At 36.1% G+C, this 19,120-nt stretch overlaps 1 pseudogene; it reads left to right on the plus strand.

Annotated features, from left to right (window-relative positions):
• The window catches only part of LOC121262065, a 44,934-nt pseudogene extending 33,639 nt beyond the window's left edge, over positions 1-11,295 (plus strand).
• The last annotated feature ends 7,825 nt before the right edge of the window (positions 11,296-19,120 follow it).

Here is a 19,120-nt window from a genome sequence, read left to right on the forward strand (position 1 = left end):
AAATGCCCCTATGAACTGATGCTTTATGGATGCCATGAAAGATGATATTTAAGCCCATGCTTTTATGAACTGAAAAGATAGAGCTAAAATGAACTAAAAAATGACTAAACTGAAAGAACGGACTCAACATTTACTGTATGAAAATATGTAACAGCCACATTAATGAATGAAAAGTGTACCAATGGACTGGGCAGATTGTAATGTCGTGTAAGTAGTACTGGTAGTGCACCCAGTGCTGCCCCCTGATTGAAAAGGGATTCCCAACCCGTGGCCACCGACAGAGTCCGCGTCCAAAGGAAGACCACTAACCCCAACACAAGGGGCGTAACATTGTGTACTGACCAATAAAAGTGATAAGAAAGAATGTATGAATATATGAATGCATCGCATTCTTTAAAAAGTGAAGGCACTAACGGGGGACACGTTTTATGAAAAGAAAGCCCAATTTTAAAGAAAAATCCCGTCCAGTGACGTTTTCAAAAGAACGCATGTATGCATGTACGTATAGTATGTATGGAATGATGAATGCATGAATGTAAACCTATATTATTATATTTTAATTGTATGAAGTAATGCTTACGAGTTATCGACTCATTTTAGTTTTTAAGCATGCCTCTCCCCCCGGAACTAAATAAGCAGCATGCATTAGGACGACACAACCCATGGGGAAGAGGATGAAAGTCTAGGCATGAGAGTTTAATTGTATGAGAGCCCTTTTTTATCGTAAAATTTATGTTTTCTGCTGTAAACCTCTTTTATTCTCAAAACACATTTTATTTTATAACGTAGAGTCTTGCACCCTGGGTATGGAAGTAAAACGTTTTAAAACGAACGGTAATTCTCATCGTCCTTTCTAAGATCATTTTATAAAATATCCCACCACAAGGACGAGAGTTACAACAAGTTCTCGAGGGCCAGGCATCACTGGGGCGTGTCATGGGGGTGAGTCCCATCTGTCCCCATCGTTAGTCTTTCCCACGTGAGGGTTGCTTTTTAGGTTGGTTTTGCTTATGGGTCAGGTGCCCCGCAGAGGCCTAGTGACTTTTCTTAGAGGAGGATCGTTGGGCCTGGTTGGATTTTCCCGAACCTCCCCTTTTTCCTGAGGTCGCTCATTAGCTTGTTACTTCGGCCTATAGAAAAACGGGGGGATATCCCCTTACATACCCTACCAATTCCTATCGGACTAGTCTGGTGGAAATTTATTCTTGCCTTTGTCTTCTTGTTCCTATTTTTGTGTAGATGCTTTTGCTGTACTTTCCCACTTCCAAGATGGGCGGTCATTACTCTTCCCGGCTCCGTGGCACGTGTCAGGTTGTTTGCACTTGATTGTACACGTATGGCTCTTTTGTCATTAATGTTGTGGTCCCCGCTTGGCTACCTTTTGTCCCTGGCTTCTTTCCCTCCTTGACCTATTGGCTCTTTCTGCACCTCTTTCCCATGATCTCCTCCTCCACTCCCATTCTGGTCTTCGGGTGAAAGGATACTGTGGCCTTGGTCCTGTAACCATCTTTCAAGGAAACGCAATCTTCTGTGTTATGAGTGTTGGACTAATGGTAACTGCAATAGTGGTGACTATTCTCCTGTAACCATCTTCTTGGATGGCTGTTGGTAGTCTTTTTGAATGGTGAGCGTCGTCCAGTCAAATCGAAACTCTAGGCCTCTCGTGGGGGCTTCCTCCCTCCTGTTGTCATGTGGTCATTTTTTCGATTTCTCGCGAGCCTTGTTCTTGGTTGGTGCCTTCCCTTTCCTATCTACCTGCTCTAACTCTTTCTTCCTTGGTTAAGTCAAGGCCTGGAGTGTGTCTTTGGCATTGATAAAGTTGTCAGCTTGATCCATAAACTCTCGCAGCGTGGCAGGAGTCCTCCTTGCTAATTTTGCCATGAACTAGAATCGGGGCCATACCCATCCTTAAAGAGCTGCCAAAGTTATCTTCTCATCTTGGTTGTCCGTAGTCATGCACTCTTTGTTGAACCTAGATAAGTATGCTTTCAAACATTTGTCTTCCCCTTGCTTGATGGTAAGAAGATATGCCACGGAGCGTTTCCTTCTTCTGCTTGCCATAAACTGTGTAAGGAACTGACGAGCCAACTCCTTGAAGCTGTCTATGGATCCGAGCACCAAGGATCAGAACCATACTCTTGTCGGTCCTTTCAGGATCAACAGGAAAGCTCTAAACCCACTTCTCCTGAGAAACCATGCAGGGTTATGTGGGTTCTGAAGGTTTTCTGGTGTTTGAGGAACTCGAAACTTTAGTGGCAGGTCCATGACCATCACCACAACACTGCAGGGTAGGCCGCGCTAGTGAGAGTTGGTCTACATGATGATGACGTGCCCTTCTTTTTTGCCATCTCTTCATATTTCCCTTTGAGGTTAAGCAGCTCGTTTTGCATGTTTCTTCTTTCTTCCTCGTTGTCACCTCCCTTTTCTGCGTTTCTGGATTACATGCTCACTATTGCTTGACCTTGTATCATTTTTCGGTCCATTGGTGGCTATTGTGAGTGTCTCGTTTGCTTTTCGGAGGTCTCTACTTCAATAGTTAGTTTTCCTACCAGTTGATCCATCGCTGAAAGCCTTGCTTCCATGCTTGTTGATGTTGCTTCATTTTGTGTCCGAGTTATCTGAGAATGGGTTGTCCGTGGCATACGAAGGACACATGAAGTCTATTGAGCTCCCACAGGCAGCGCCACTGTTAATGTCATGTTTCGTTACGCCTTTGGGCCATGTTCCAACAACTCGAGTCTAAGGTCCTTGCACCTCCACACTCAAGAAAACAAAGAGAGAAGGAGTCATTGGTGAAGGCTAGGAGGTCTACGATACTTAAGTCAGTATATTTCCTTAGTGGTTTGTGTGAGAGCGTAGAGAGATCAGAGAGAGTTCTTCGTACTTGGGGGTCTGCTTTTATATGAGGTTTTCGGGTGGGAACACCCCGTACCAAGCCTTACGGGGCTCACATCGCTTTGACTGTTGTTTGGTCAAAATTCATTAATATGGTGTGGCTTCTAGATGGTGCCATTAATGCGGCATAGAGTCCGAGGAGCAGCGCCATTAATGCAGCGTAGCTTCCTGACTAAATTTCTACCTACGATTGGTCATTGTCGAGTCTCTTCATACCTGTTGTCAGGATCAGATCGAGGGTCCTCCGCATCTCTCCCCCACCTGCTTGTACGGGTTCTCGAGGACTATGCATGTCAGGGCGGCAAGTCACATCTTTCCCCAACGTTCGTCTTTCCCACGTTAGGGTTGCTTCTAGAGTTGGTTTTGCTTATGGCCCAGGTGCCCCGCAGAGGCCTAGTGACTTCTCTTAGAGGAGGATCGTTGGGCCAAGTTGAGCTTTTCCAGGCCTCCTCGTTGGGCCGGCCTATAGAAGGGGGGGGGGGGAATAATCCCCTTACAACGATACATATAATAATATAGTATATATCAACATTTCAAATATGCAGGTTACTGCATATTTGAATATAAAGTTATTAAATCCTATTGACTAACTATTGTACAAATTATAAAATAGCCGCTATACTTTAATGACTTAAGTACTTATGTAAATAACATACAACTATTGTACACAATTATGTACTAACATTAGTATTAAATATTTAACGAAAAATTTTATTCATCATCCCGACACACACCACACTTTTTCTATTTTTATTTTTTTCTCTTACTAAATGTGTGGTATATGGATAATGAGTAGAAGAATTCAATTAGTTTAAGAAGAATAAAATAATAAAAAATGTGGCGTGTGGTGTGTGGAGATTATAAGTAGCAAAACTCTTATAATATTATTGATAGCAATAATTGATACTTATGGTGATGATTTCTTGTGTATGAATGCAGACATTGAGCTTTACCAATTCTAACAACATTAGGATCAATGGATTGCTCTCACTAAACAGCCAGATGTTCCACATTGTGCTTAATGGCTGCCAAAACGTGCATGTTGGAAAAGTCAAAATCATAACTGCCGGAGACAGCCCCAACACAGATGGCATTGTTATACAGCAGGTCAAAGGCGTTGATGGCTACCAGGAAGTCATAAGTTGCATTTGAGCGACGGCATGAAGAGGAAGGCAGAGGATGCGATGCATGAGGAGAAGTAATTTAGGGTTACTTTCGGATGGGCCTTTGGGCCAGATGGACTTCACCTAATATTTCCTTTAAAGCAAGAGTTATGTTAATTGTTCAAGAGTCCGGGCTTGGCCCGTAGTAGTTATTGTGAGCTCATTTATAAGGGACGTCTATCTGTCATTTTCATTACTGTGCTACTAGGTAGCTTTATCTTTATCTCAAGTTAGTTACAGATTTACAGCATATAGCGTCTGTGTATGGAGGTGTCTCCATTATCAACGAAATCAATACAAACAGAATTCTTTTCTTTATTCTCTGGAGGCTCTCACCCTCGAAGTGAGCTATTTTCCTTTATTATCAAATCAGGTTTATAACAGTTGGTATCTAGAGCTAGGCAATCCTTGGCTGCTTCATTATCAATGGCAGAAGGCACTAGAATGAACCAGTTGCAGGAAGGCTTGAACGGGCTGAAGAAAAAAACAGAATCTCAGTTTAAGACCTTGGAGATGGAGGTGCTGGCACTGAAGAGGCAATCTGATGCAGTGGTCCAGCAGCTTGCAGCATTGACTTTAGAACTGCAGAAAAAAATGCTGAACAACGTGAAGATTCTTCATCAAGAACCCATTACAAAAGGGAGGACACAGGGGAGAACAATGGTGAGTTAATCCCAAGGTCAGTAAGGTTGGAGTTTCCCTCTTTCCTTGGGGATGACCCCATAGGTTGGCTCTACAAAGCCAATCAGTTTTTCTTATTCTATAACACACTACCCAACCAGAAACTCAGATTGGCCTCCTTTCACATGGAAGGTAGGGCAATGGTTTGGTTTCAAGATATGGAAATCTCAAGGTCCATAAGGATTGGGAAGGATTTGTTAGGGCCTTCCTCATTAGGTTTGGTCCTAGCACATACGATGATCCTATGGAGGCTTTGACCAAACTAAGACAAACTAGGTCAGTAGAGGAGTATAAGGTGGAGTTTGAAAATTTGTCTAATAGGCTACATAGATTGTCGGATCCACACAAACTAAGCTATTTTTTGAGTGGATTAAAGGATGAAATTAGACTGTCAGTTAAGATGTTCAATCCACCTAATCTCTTAACAGCCTTTAGTTTGGCTAAGATTCAGGAGGAACTTGTGAGAGTGGGTAAAAAAGTCTTCAGGAACCCTTCAACAGGGATGGGGGAATCTAGTCATTTTAAAGGAAGTGGAAACCAAGCTGGACAGAATGTTAGTAAGGCTATAGTGCCTGTGCAGAAAATTAACTCAGGTCAAATGAAGGAGAGAAGGGAGCGAGGACTGTGTTATTATTGTGATTCCAAGTGGAATCCGGGGCACAAGTGCAAGAGTCTCAAATTATTCCTTATAGAAGAGGTGGAGGATGAAGAAGAAAAGAAAGTAGAGGAAGAGGTAGTAAACCTAGTAGAGGAAGGGAAAGAGCTATTAGAGGTTACTGAAGTAGGCATGAAACCTGAGATATCCTTACATGTTTTAGTTGGGTCCAATAATTCGAAAACTATGAGAGTGAAGGGTAAGTTGGCTGGTCAGTGGGTAGTGATTTTAATTGACTTAGGTAGCATTACATGAGTCAACTGAGTAAGGGTGGCTAATGGTGAGCAGTTGTTGTGTGAAGGCAGAAACAAGGGGATCCAAATCAAAATCCAAGAAAAGTCATTTTCTATGGATTTTTTCTTACTGGAACTAGTAGGGTGTGATGTGGTTTTAGGTGTGCATTGGCTACAAACCCTAGGCACTATTTCATGGAACTTTGAAAAACTTACCATGCAATTTAACCATCATGGGCAGAATGATGTGTTGCAGGGAATAATGTCCACACAGCTGCTGGAGGAAAGTTCTTGTAGCAAAATCAGCAAGTTAGAGAAAAAAGGAATAATAGTATAGCTAATCAATGAGCCGGAGATCATTACGAGTGTGCAGAAATGTCCCAAGAATGTGCAGAAAGTGCTGAACCAGTTTCTTGATGTTTTCAAAGAACCCAAGGGATTACCACCATGTAGGGAGCAGGACCATTCAATCAACTTACTACCAGGAGCACAACCAGTGTCAGTAAGACCCTACAGGTATCCTTTTTCCAAAAAGATGAGATTGAGAGAATCATTAAGGAGCTTCTGAATTCTGGGGTGATTCACCCTAGTCAAAGTCCTTATTCATCTCCTATTTTGTTGGTAAGAAAGGCCGATGGCACATGGAGAATGTGTGTAGATTATAGGGCCTTGAACCAAGTAACCGTAAAGGATAAATTTCCCATTCCCGTGGTGGAGGAGTTGTTGGATGAATTAAGTGGTTCTAAGGTGTTTTCTAAGCTGGATTTGAGGTCTGGTTATCATCAGATCAGGGTGAAGCCCAATGATGTACACAAAACAGCCTGCCGAACCCATGAAGGCCATTACGAATTCTTGGTCATGCCATTTGGGTTGACCAACGCCCCATCCACTTTTCAGAATCTGATGAATGAAGTATTTAGACCCTTTTTAAGGAGGTTTGTGCTGGTGTTTTTCGACGACATTATAATCTATAGTAGGGATGTGGAGGAGCATTTACAGCACTTACAAATAACCTTAGAAACTTTAAGGAAGCACCAATTATTTGCTAAGGAGTCTAAATGTTGTTTTGCATGCTTGGAGGTGGGATATTTGGGCCATCTAATCTCGGCCGAGGGGATTAGAACCGACCCTGAAAAATTAAGGGCCATAGTGGAATGGCCTTAGCCCAAATCTATTAAGTCTTTGAGGGGCTTTCTTGGGTTGACAGGGTACTATAGAAGGTTCATAAAAAATTATGGAGTGTTGGCTGCCCCATTGACAGCTCTATTGAAGAAAGAAAATTTTAGATGGGGGGATGCAGCAAATGAGGCATTTTCGAGGCTTAAACTGGCTATAAGCAGCCCACCAGTGCTGGCCCTTCCAAATTTCAGCAAGGCATTCGTGATAGAGTGTGATGCTTCGGGCAAAAGGGTTGGGGTTGTACTCATGCAAGGTGGCCAGCCCATATCTTTTTTCAGTCAAGCACTAAAAGGTAGGGCCGTCTCCCTATCTCCCTATCTACTTATGAAGAAGAATTGTATGCCCTGGTCACAGCTATTCAAAAATGGAGGCCATACCTTTTACGCAGATCCTTTGTGGTAAGAACTAATCATCATAGCCTAAAATACCTTTTGGACCAGAAAAATGGTACTCCTATGAGCAAAAGTGGTTAAGTAAGATGCTTGGGTATGACTTCGTAGTGGAGTTCAAGCGGGGAGTAGAGAATAGGGTGGCCGATGCTCTTTCTAGATAAATGGAAGAAGATGAAGTTTTTGTGGCCCTGCTGTCCGTGCCAAGCTTAGTGGTTGGAAGATATTCGACAAAGCTATACGGGTGATTCTAAGGCATTGGAGTTGCTGTCTAAGTGTAAGGAGGGGCAAGCACCTCAACATTATTCTATGAGGGAAGGAGTGTTGTACTACAAGGGAAGGATTTATGTGGCTGAAGATCTCTCATTTAAGAATAAACTCCTGGAATTTTTGCATGGGAGCTCATGGGGGGGTCACTCTGGAATGGATAAAACCATTCACAGGGCAAAGAGGGAGTTCTACTGGCTTAATATGAAGACTGAAGTGAGGGCATTCATCAAAGGATGCCAAACATGTCAGCAGCAGAAAACAGATCATAATTTCCCTAATGGTCTACTACAGCCTCTCCCCATCCCATTACAGCCGTGGACTCACATCACCTTCATTGAAAGATTGCCTAATACCAGCGGTTTCAGTACTCTATGGGTGGTGGTTGATCGCCTAACCAAATACAGTCACTTTGTACCCTTGGGTCACGCCTACACGGCTAAGTCAGTGGCCCAGCTATTTGTGAAGCATATATTCAAACTGCATGGTTTACCACACTCTATAGTGTCTGATCGAGACAACACTTTTACTAGTACTTACTGGAGGGAGTTATTTAAGGTGCAGGGGGTTAAATTGGAATTTAGCACAGCCTATCGCTGCAGAAAAATGGGCAATCCAAAGCTGTGAACAAGAGCCTAGAGACCTATTTGAGGTGTTTTGTAGGTGACCGACCAAATGATTGGGTCAAGTGGGTACCCTTGGCAGAGTGGTGGTACAACACCACTCAACACACCTCTACCAAGCTCACTCCATTTGAAGCCTTATACGGGTATAAACACCCGAAGTTGACTTCATATATTCCAAGAACCACACAAGTAGTGGAGGTTGAAACAGAATTGAAAGACAGAAATCTCATCATCCAACTACTTCGTTACAATTTAAGCAAGGGTCAAGAAAGAATGATCAAATACGCAAACTTGAAGAGGAAAGATCGAAGTTTTACCGTGGGCGACTGTGTATTTTTAAGATTACAACCTTACCGACAGGTTTCTATAGCCCAACGCCATGATTTGAAGCTTGCCCCTCGCTTTTATGGGCCGTTTCAGATGGAGGCTAGAGTGGGCGAAGTAGCATATAAGCTGAAATTGCCCAAAACATCCCACATTCACCCGGTGTTCCACATTTCTCAGCTAAAGAAAAGAGTTGGGGAGCAAATCATGGTGTCAACCATCTTACCGCCAGTAAATCAGCGTGGGATTCTTCAACTAGAGCCGGTGGAGATCTTGGATCGGCATATTCGACCCTTGAAGAATCAGCTAGTGGTGGAAATGTTGGTAAAATGGCAGGGGCAAGGCAAGGAGGATGCTACCTGGGAAAATTACTACAAGTTGAAGGAATCATTTCCACACCTTGCAGGTAAGGTGTTTTAAGGGAGGGGATCTGTTATGCGGCAGTTCAAAGGCGTTGATGGCTACCAGGGAGTCATAAGCTGCATTTGGGCGATGACATGAAGAGGAAGGCAGAGGATGCGATGCATGAAGAGAAGTAATTTAGGGTTACTTTCGGATGGGCCTTTGGGCCAGATGGACTTCACCTAATATTTCCTTTAAAGCAAGAGTTATGTTAATTGTTCAAGAGTCTAGGCTTGGCCCATAGTAGTTATTGTGAGCCCATTTATAAGGGACGTCTATCTGTCATTTTCGTTACTGTGCTCCTAGGTAGCTTTATCTTTATCTCAAGTTAGTTACAGATTTACAGCATATAGCGTCTGTGTATGGAGGTGTCTCCATTATCAACGAAATCAATAAAAATAGAATTCTTTTATTTATTCTCTGGAGGCTCTCACCCTCGAGGTGAGCTATTTTCCTTTATTATCAAATCAGGCGTATAACAGGCATTCACGTCCAATTATCCAAAAATGTTGCCATCACCAACTCACGCATCAGAACAGGGGATGATTGCATCTCCATTGGCCCTGGCACCGAGGACTTGTGGATTGAACGCGTCGCATGCGGCCCTGGTCATAGCATTAGGTGACTGAAATATATATATAGGGATTTAATTTTTTTTTATTCCTACTAAACTAATTGATTTCTTTTAGTCATTATTCTGAGAAAAAAAATAAAAAATAAAAAATATGTGTGGTGTATGGTGTAGAGATGATGAGTAGAATTATTCAAATATATATAACCTTTCGTACACTAATATGGTAGGCATAGTTATAGAGCCCAAAGAAAACGTCTTAGACTATAATCTTAAAAGTAAGATTAGATACAATCTTCCAATGTATAAGTTTCGCATACTTAGTTTGTAAAAAAGTTAGATCCACAATTCAACAAATGATTTTTTTATATGAGTCTTAGATTTTTCACCTCTTTTTAAAAAAAAGAATTAATTGCGTTTGTACATCTTAAGACCGTAAATATCACTTGTTTAATATTAACGTTGCATTTGCATGTGTAATTGTGCTTGTTGTAGCATAGGCAGTCTTGCAAAGGACACCAAAGAGCTAGGGGTCCAAAATGTGACAGTGAAAAAGGTATGACTTCCGGTACGGTATTCAAAACATTGCTCAAAATAAGTTGAGAATAAAGTCTTGGGCCAGACCTAGCAATAGATTCGTCCGACGGGTCCAGTTTCTAGGCGTTGTAATGAACAATGTCTAGAATCCTATAGTTATAGACCAAAATTATTGCCCCCAAAACATCAACTACCCTACTCGGGTAATAACAAATCTTAAGTAGCTTACTATATATATACACAGAGAGAGAGAGAGAATTTGTCTTCACAGCACAATACATAAGACATAATCGCTAAACGCAATTACTAGTCTTGTACGAACATTCCATCAATGTACAGTCTGAAAGATGTTGCTTGATGTTTCAATGGTCACTTATGCTAATAACTTGTAAATAGACTTGAAAGTCAATAAAATGGAGAATGGGGCACGAACGCTCTCACAGTTAGGAGCACTTTCATCCATACTTGTTGCTTTTCAGACAGTCAAATAGGTCTTCTTTTAGGGGGTTCGGGGAGATGTGATCCCCAATGGGTTTGGGAAGAGGATCCTCTTAAACGAGTTAAAGAAAAAATATGTTAATTAGTATGATAGAGATGTCTTATTTCATGTTAGGACATCTTTGATATAGGAGAATTTTCAAAATTTTAAACCAAACATCTTTAAGCCTAAAAACAATAAATTATTTTTACAGGCGGTTTGGATAGTGAGTTGAGTTTAATTGAGTTGAGATGAGATGAGATAAAATTTAAAAGTTGAATGAAATATTGTTAGAATATTACCTCTTGCTTTAATATTTGAAAAATTTGAATTGTTTATTATATTTTATTTAAAAATTTTAAAAATTATGATGATTAAATAAAATAAGTTGAGACCAACTCATTATCCAAACACGACCTTAACTTTTTATTCAATCATTATCGAACACAAAAATCAAAACTGCTTTTGCAAATGCCAAAGCAGAAGATATTCATAAAAAATTATGTTTAATTAACATATTTTCAACTTTACAATTTACTTTTACAAATGCCAACACAAAACTAATTATGACCAAAGATGATGGACTTAGTCCATAAGTTAACCCATTCATTTTCCTTCCATGGTTTATTGTCGAAATGAACTAATATTGATGTTTTCTTTTTTACCCTAATGATAGGTGTCGGGTATAAAAATAAGTGATGTGATATACAGGGGCATTCGAGGAACATCAGCAACTCGGATTGCAATAAAACCTGACAGTAGTTCCAAAAACTCTTGCACCGGGATTAGACTCGAAAATGTCAATTTGACTTGTCCGGATCAACTGTCTCGATCCTTTTGTACCAATGCAATTGGAAGAACCCTTGGCTCAATACAACCTAACGGTTGCTTGTGATTTAGAAAAGATTAAATATTTTGTATATAAAATGATTTTATTTATTAACAAGTACATTAATAAATTAGCTCTACAGTATACAGAATACGAGCTCATAACCAGTGCTATGTGCAGGCTTTACTTTTATGGGAGATCTTATAAAATATATTTCTTTCAATAGTAAATTATACATAACCATTGTTACAATGATTCAAAATTAATAATATAAAAAATGGTCAAAGTATAAATACATTACATATATAAATTTTATAGCATGCGTTCAGTTTACCACCTATACCGTAAAGAAACCTACATAATACTCTTATCTTTCGGTTTAAATTTGATTGAAACAGAAACTAGAACTGAATAGTTATGAACATTAATAGATCCTGCTTTTTATGTATCAACATGCTATCCTTATTTAATGGATTAGGTAGTCGAAATAAAGAGCCGAATAAGGATTTTAAATATTTATTCTCCTGTTTTAAGTCTCCTATTTGTTTATTAGACTGATGAACAAGTCGTTGAAGTACATAAATCTTATCATTAAGTTTTTCAATCTCACGAGCTCTGAATTGCAACCGCCAGGAAAATGGAATCATCATCTGACTTATTAGTCAGAACACTTTCATGCTGCATGGAACCTATAGCTGATGCAAAAATAACTGGTAATTGAGGTGAAGAATACCTCATATATTGATCACGAGGGTTATTAAAAGAATATTGATGAGCCATTGCAAAAGAAAATTTGTAGAATGAGAATGTAGATGAATTAAAGAGATGTGAACAAGACAAACTATCATCTCTTCATATATTACTTAGTCAAAATTAGAAGATATACTAGATGCATATTGTTAAAAGTTATTCTACTAAGCCAGCAAGAATAACTGTAGATTGTCCCTATTTTTCTCGTAAACTTTGAACCTCTACTGTTATCTGTTGATGTTGACTTTGTATTTGAACTCTCTCTCATTCCAGGTCCTCTATTCATGGCTGCATTTTTTTCAACTCCTTATTTTCTTACTTTAACCTTTTATTTTTTCTATCTTTATTAGCAAGCTTTTGACATAATTTAGATATTCGATTATTAAGCCGATCAACCTCACTCACCCTCACCAGTAACCTCCGAGATATGGTCATAACAGAGATAGCATATTGAGCACTGAGAGTTCTTGATTCTACAACAACCTTAGAATCAGTTCTACTAGAAAAATGCATTTATGCTCCTATCATAATATTGACAGTATCATGAGAAAAAATTGGTAGTTGAGGACTATTAAAGGATTTTTAATTCAAATATGGAACATTAATGGAAGAGAGTTTCTCGGCCATACTATCATTCTAGATAAACAGAAACTAGGTCAAGGAATCATGTGAGAATTTTTTTCATGAGTATCTGATGGATGAAAATGGTCATTTTTAAATAGAAACCAGAGCTTTCAAATCTTTGCAAAATCTCGTTTGTCAACAACATCAAGCGGATTTGAATTTCTTTCCGTACTAAGTCGATAGAGCTAGGACTAACAGCTTTGCAGAACTTGTCGAAACCCTAGCAGCTCCAATTATCCAACTCTTCACAGTTTCTACTAATGCATTGTTTTCATCTGTCCATTGGTTATTGTGGTTCCATTTTAATGATGCTAAAAGGGGGAGAAGTTTTAGAATAAGAAAATTAACATGTTCTTGTCAATTTTTTTTTTTTAAAAAAAATTAACATCATTTGAATTATTAAGCTTGTTATATATGTTTGGAATTATGTTTATCTATTGCTTAAAAAATTAACGCACATTTTCAGGTGGCGCTTAAGTATTACTACTGGCCTCAAAGTTCCACTAGGTATTTGTCATCATCAAAAATGGAGAGATTGTTGAACCCAAGGTTTCAAGCTCCATATTATGAATTTTGATGTTAACAAATAAATTTAAGCATAAACGAGTCTTAAGATCAAGTTTTCTACACAATGGAGTCAAGCAAATCAACGAAACAAGTATGAGCAATAAAGGGAACAAGCTTACAAATAAAGCTCTTAGAGTAATTTTGTATATCTCCTGAAAATTTTGAAACTCGATTAAAGCTCAAAAAGAGTTTTTTCTCATAAATCATCAAATTGCATTTTCTACATGTGCATGATATATTTGAATACAAGTTTTAAATTTGATTTTTTTAAATATAATTGATTGTCCTCTCTCACATGTGCGTGACATGATTAAAAATTTGAATTTAAAAAATTTGAAAGATGATTGATTGTTATCTCTCATAGGTGCATGATAAGTTTGAAAATATTCAAAAGTTATTGATGCTCTTTTTTTACATATGCAAAAAGTAATTGCTTTTATTTAAAATTTTTGAAAAGAAAATAATGCTCCTTTTGTTATATGCGAAAAATCGAAGATTTGGTTTGAAAATTTTGAAAAGTGAACAATATTGTTTTTGACAATTACAAAAAGAATAAGCTTTTATTTGAAAATTTTGAAAAGTGAGTAGTGCTCCTTTGTAACATGTGAATCCTTTTAAATTTGAAAATCTTATGCCTATAAATAGCTCAATTGAGATCTTTAAATTTACAACAAGAGCATACACACATCACTTACAAACTTTACAACATTCATTCAAAGTTTTTAATCTCTCTTTTCTATACATTGAACCTTAACCCTTGTTCATTTCGAGAGAGATATAGTTTGCACTGTAATGTTTTCATTTGACTCATTGAGAAGTATTCTCTGATAATCTACTTACTATCAGCTCTTGTATAAGTAAAAGGGTGTGTATAACCCTTGTGTATGTAGAAGGTGTTTTACATAGAGAATAGTTGAATCACTATATGTAAGGTGATTGTAAATATAGATGGTGTTCTACACGAATTCTTTGTAGTGGTACTGATCAAAAGTATAATAGGTTTCTATCTCCACTTGAAGGAGGTTGAATAATGAATTTGGAATCTTCAAGAGCTAGTTTGAGGTGAGAACATAGGCAATGGGGCTGAACCTCATTAAAATAATGATTTTGCTTCTCTCTTACCCTTATTTTTTATATTTATTGCAGCTTTGTATTTTGTTCATATTTTATATTATGTATTTAGTTTATAATTTAGAATTTTTAAATACAGCCCAATTCAACCCTCCTGTGTTAGTCATGTGGGCATCAAGTTGTATGGTACAAGATGTTGAATTCCTAAGGTAAAATGTGATAGGCAAGTTTCTAAAACTTGGTCTCCAAATTGGTAAACTTTGGTCTTAAGTTTGATAATTTGGTCTAGACTTTATATTGGGCTTTTCAAATTGAGCCTTGGGCCTAAAGTTGGGCTTCATCTTGGGCCTTGGCCCATTCAGATTTGATCTATTCGGTTTTTTAGTGGGCCTTGTATTTGGGCTGTAGGTCACTTTGGGTGTGTGCCTAGCTTACTCTTGGGCTTATTTCAAACTTTTCCCTTAAGAGTTGGAAAATGTTTTGGTTTTGTCTTTTAAGTCCATCATCTTGATAGATTCTCTCCTATAAGTTTCTTTGTCAAAAGAACGCTCTATAAGGATTTCCCAACTTATGGTTCTAAATGTTTTTTATTCTATATTTCCCAAGTTCCTTGAAATTTTTTATCCTTAGGATCTCTTAGTGTAGTTTTTGGGGATGTTACATAGTTCAACAACAACGAATAAGATAGATTTTCATCTATGAATATTGTAAAGAAAATATTGAAAAATAAAATAGATGATGAATTTCTTGCAAATTATATATCTGATTGAAAAGGAATTTGCTAAAAAGTTCAATACAATTATTCCTAGTGATAATCACTTTTATTTGTTAAATATTTATCGAATTCAATTATCATAATTGATGTTATTTGTATTTTTTAATTGAAACTTAAAGAAGGCAATATATATATATATATATGTACTTCAAACTCATATATAACAGTTACATTACTTGTTGTACGATTAAGATTGGGAAAAAATGATAAAAAAAAAATACTACTATTTTTAGTAAGAGTAATGATATATGCGTAACCTTTTTTTACAAATGTTTTTACAACCATGTTTTAAAATAATAGTATTTATATAAAATGAAGTTATTTTATAAAAAATGTCCCTCATTTAAAACATAATTATATAAATGATTCTAAAAAGACTTATATGTCTATCATTTTTCTTTTTATAAATTATAACAACTCTATTTTACATAGAAATATTTTATAAAATAAATTATAAAATAGTTATATTATTTTACAAAAGTACCCATTATTTATAAAAAAAAAAAAAAAAAAAAAATTGTGTCCGAATGATCTGTCAAGGGATAGCTTATTGGTGGCTTACTATTCGGTGGGTTTAAAAAGGGTATTTATAAAGGTACGGCCGGTGACCAACAATACATGTGTGGCTCCTAGTAGGCTAGTAAATTAGTAATCTGCTTTGGCGTCAATGGTTGTAGGTTGGATAGTTTAAAAAAGTCTATGAAAAGTTGACGTTATCTTCTTCATGATTATGTCATGCACAGGATAATAATGCAGTATGGATAATAATGCCTTTTCTTTTTTTTTTTTTTTTAAAGAGGATGATACTCATCTCATATCACATATTTTATATATTTTAAAATTATTTTATTTGTATTAAAATAAATGAATTGTTCTATACATTATCTATATACTACATACTTATTATGAAAATAAAAATTAAAAGAACTGTGAGATGCTAAGTAGAATTTTTAGAGAATATATAGCTTTTTAAAAAAATAGTAAATAAGTGGAAGGCATAAGAATATGCAAAGAGGCTCCTAAGCTAAATCACCTATTATTTGCGGACGATAGTATGCTGTTTTTGCAAGGCTAATTTACAAACTTGTCTCAACATCTACCATTTGCTCAAGATATATGAGAAAGCGTTTGGTCAGTGTGTAAATAGAGGCAGACCTCGATGGTTTTCACTTTTCGGTAGGAATGTTCCTACCAATCTACAAGAAGAGATTATGACTTTTTGGAGAGTTCAACAGCATCATCAATATGAAAAGTATCTTGGTCTACCAGCTATTATGGGTAGGAATAAGACGAAAGCCTTCTCGAATATTGAAAAATAAAATAGATGATGAATTTCTTGCAAATTATATATCTGATTGAAAAGGAATTTGCTAAAAAGTTCAATACAATTATTCCTAGTGATAATCACTTTTATTTGTTAAATATTTATCGAATTCAATTATCGTAATTGATGCCATTTGTATTTTTTAACTGAAACTTAAAGAAGGCAATATATATATCTACTCTATGAATAAAAGAGCCTACACGGATGAACAGTACATTTTCTCTAAATTTCATTTTTCAATTTTATTCCTGATTTTCTCCTAATTTTGCTTTTCCCGTTTTGTCCTTGTCATTTGTTTTGTTTTATTCAGAAATTTAAGTTTTTATCCCTTTGTTTAATTAGAAAATTTACATCTTTGCCCCTATTTAGACCCCACACACAAACCCTAACAAACTCCGACTGCATTGCCCATGCTTTTCTCAACAAAATATAGATCATTCGCATCAGACAAAATCAAACCCAAACAAAATCTGTTCTAATTTCTACATCTTCACTAACAAAATCATTCATACATACATGAAAATAAACTAAATCTATAAACCACCTTCACTAACCAGAACTGATTTCACATATGCCATTTTTACTCTTCTAACCAGGTGCTACATGCAAGGGGCGGGCCGGTATACGTGCCTTGCACATAACACCTTCACTAGTATGTATGTATGTATATATATATGTACTTCAAACTCATATAGAACAGTTACATTACTTATTGTACGATTAAGACTTGGAAAAAAATGATAAAAGAAAATACAACCATTTTTAATAAAAGTACTGACGTACGCGCAATCTTTTTTTACAAATATTTTGAAGACCATATTTTAAAATAATTCTATTTATATAAAATGAAGTTGTTTTACAAAAAATCCTACTAATTTAAAACATAATTATATAAATGATTGTAAAAAAACTTTATATGCCTATCATTTTTCTTTTTATAAATCTTAACAACTCTATTTTATAAAATAAATTACAAAATAGTTATACCATTTTACAAAAGTATCTATTATTTAACAAAAGTAACCGTAAAAAATATGTGACTTGATTGATATAAACTCTTAACTTTTAAAATAAAGGTCTTGAGATCGAAAAACTTCCCAAATGTTAAAAAAAAAAAGTACCCACTATTTGAAAAAAAAAATTTGTCGGAATAATCATGAGAAAATGATAGGGTTACTACTTTTTTGCTACTTATTTACTATTCATTTTGTATTTAATTTTTTTAATTTTTAATTTTACTTAATAGTTAAGAAAGTAACTAATAGTAAGTTTATTTATTTTTTTAATGATTAAGATATTAAAAAAATATTTAAAATAAAATAATAAAAAAATAAAAATATTATAAATAGTAAATAGATAATAGATAGGTAGTAAGAATATTACTTCCCATAATCATGTAACAGAACCCACGAGGATGTGATTGAAAGTGGGCGGATTATCCTCTTATATTATTGGATTAGTGACCTGTCAAGGGATAGCTTATTGGTGGCTTACCATTCAATGTGTTTAAAAAGGGTATATATTTAAAAAGCTACGGCCGGTGACCAACAACACGTGTGGCTCCTAGTAATCTTCTTCAATGGTCGTTGGATAATTTAAAATAGTCTATGAAAAGTTGAGCTTATCTTCTTCATGATTATGTCACACACAGGATCAGAATGGATTTTCTTTTACATTATCTTTTATCTTATATTTTATATATTTTTAAATTATATTTTATTTTATTTTTATTAAAATAATTAAATTATTTTACTTTTCATCTATATACCATATACTTATTATAAAAAAAAAATAAAGAAGTGTGAGAAGGTAAGTAGAATTTTTAAAGAATATATAACTTTTAAAAAAAATAGTAATTGGGTTTTTTAAAATGACATTTTTCTCCTTGAGTTTTGCTCTAGACAACTATTCCCTTGACTATAAATCTGAAACCCTAAATAGGGGTCACCCTCATTTTCTTCTCTCTCCAAACAAAGCATTCCCCTTTTTTTCTTTTTATTTCTTTATCTCTTTACCTTTTTTTCCCTCCGGCTCAAAAAAGGCTTGATCTTCTGCTTTCTAGCTACTTATCACGCACATACCATACTATTCAGTTGCTGATCTATTGATTATAGGCAGATAATTAAAAAAAGAACATTGTGTGAGTCTCATCTGCTGTCTATATCGTGAATTCGCAGAAATATTAGCAAAACAAAATCCAAAAATTTAAAAAAAAAAATAGAAGTTAAAAAAAAAAAGAAATAAAAGACAAAAATATATAAGAATAAAAAAAGGTTAACACGAAATTATAAAAATACAAAAAACAAAAGAAGGGGAAAGGAAATGTGAGGAGATCTTACTGTCGTCCTTATTGGCATTGCATGGTGAGGATTTTTACCGCAATTGGATTGGCTTCATTTACTACAACCTTTCAACTCAATTACAAATGCAGTGTTGGATTATCTTAATACTGGATCCTTTACAAATGCAATGTTGGATTCTCTTAATACAAATATAGTGTCGGATTCACTTTGTTTTTCCAATCATACCGGCAGGTCACGGGAGATTCCATTACAAATGCAATGTTGGATTAAGCTACCCTCTCAACTCAATCATACACTTATAAGTTTGATTCCTAAGAAGAAAACTTGTGAGCTTGTTTCTAATTGTCGCCCAATAAGTTTGTGCAATGTGGTTTATAAGCTTGTTTCCAAGGTCATTGTGAATAGAATGAAAGGTTTTTTTTTTACCTAATATCATATCTGAGTCTCATTGTGCTTTTGTGGGGGGAAGACTGATTA

This window comes from Juglans microcarpa x Juglans regia, chromosome 4S (genome assembly GCF_004785595.1).
Source record: "Juglans microcarpa x Juglans regia isolate MS1-56 chromosome 4S, Jm3101_v1.0, whole genome shotgun sequence".
NCBI lineage: Eukaryota > Viridiplantae > Streptophyta > Magnoliopsida > Fagales > Juglandaceae > Juglans > Juglans microcarpa x Juglans regia.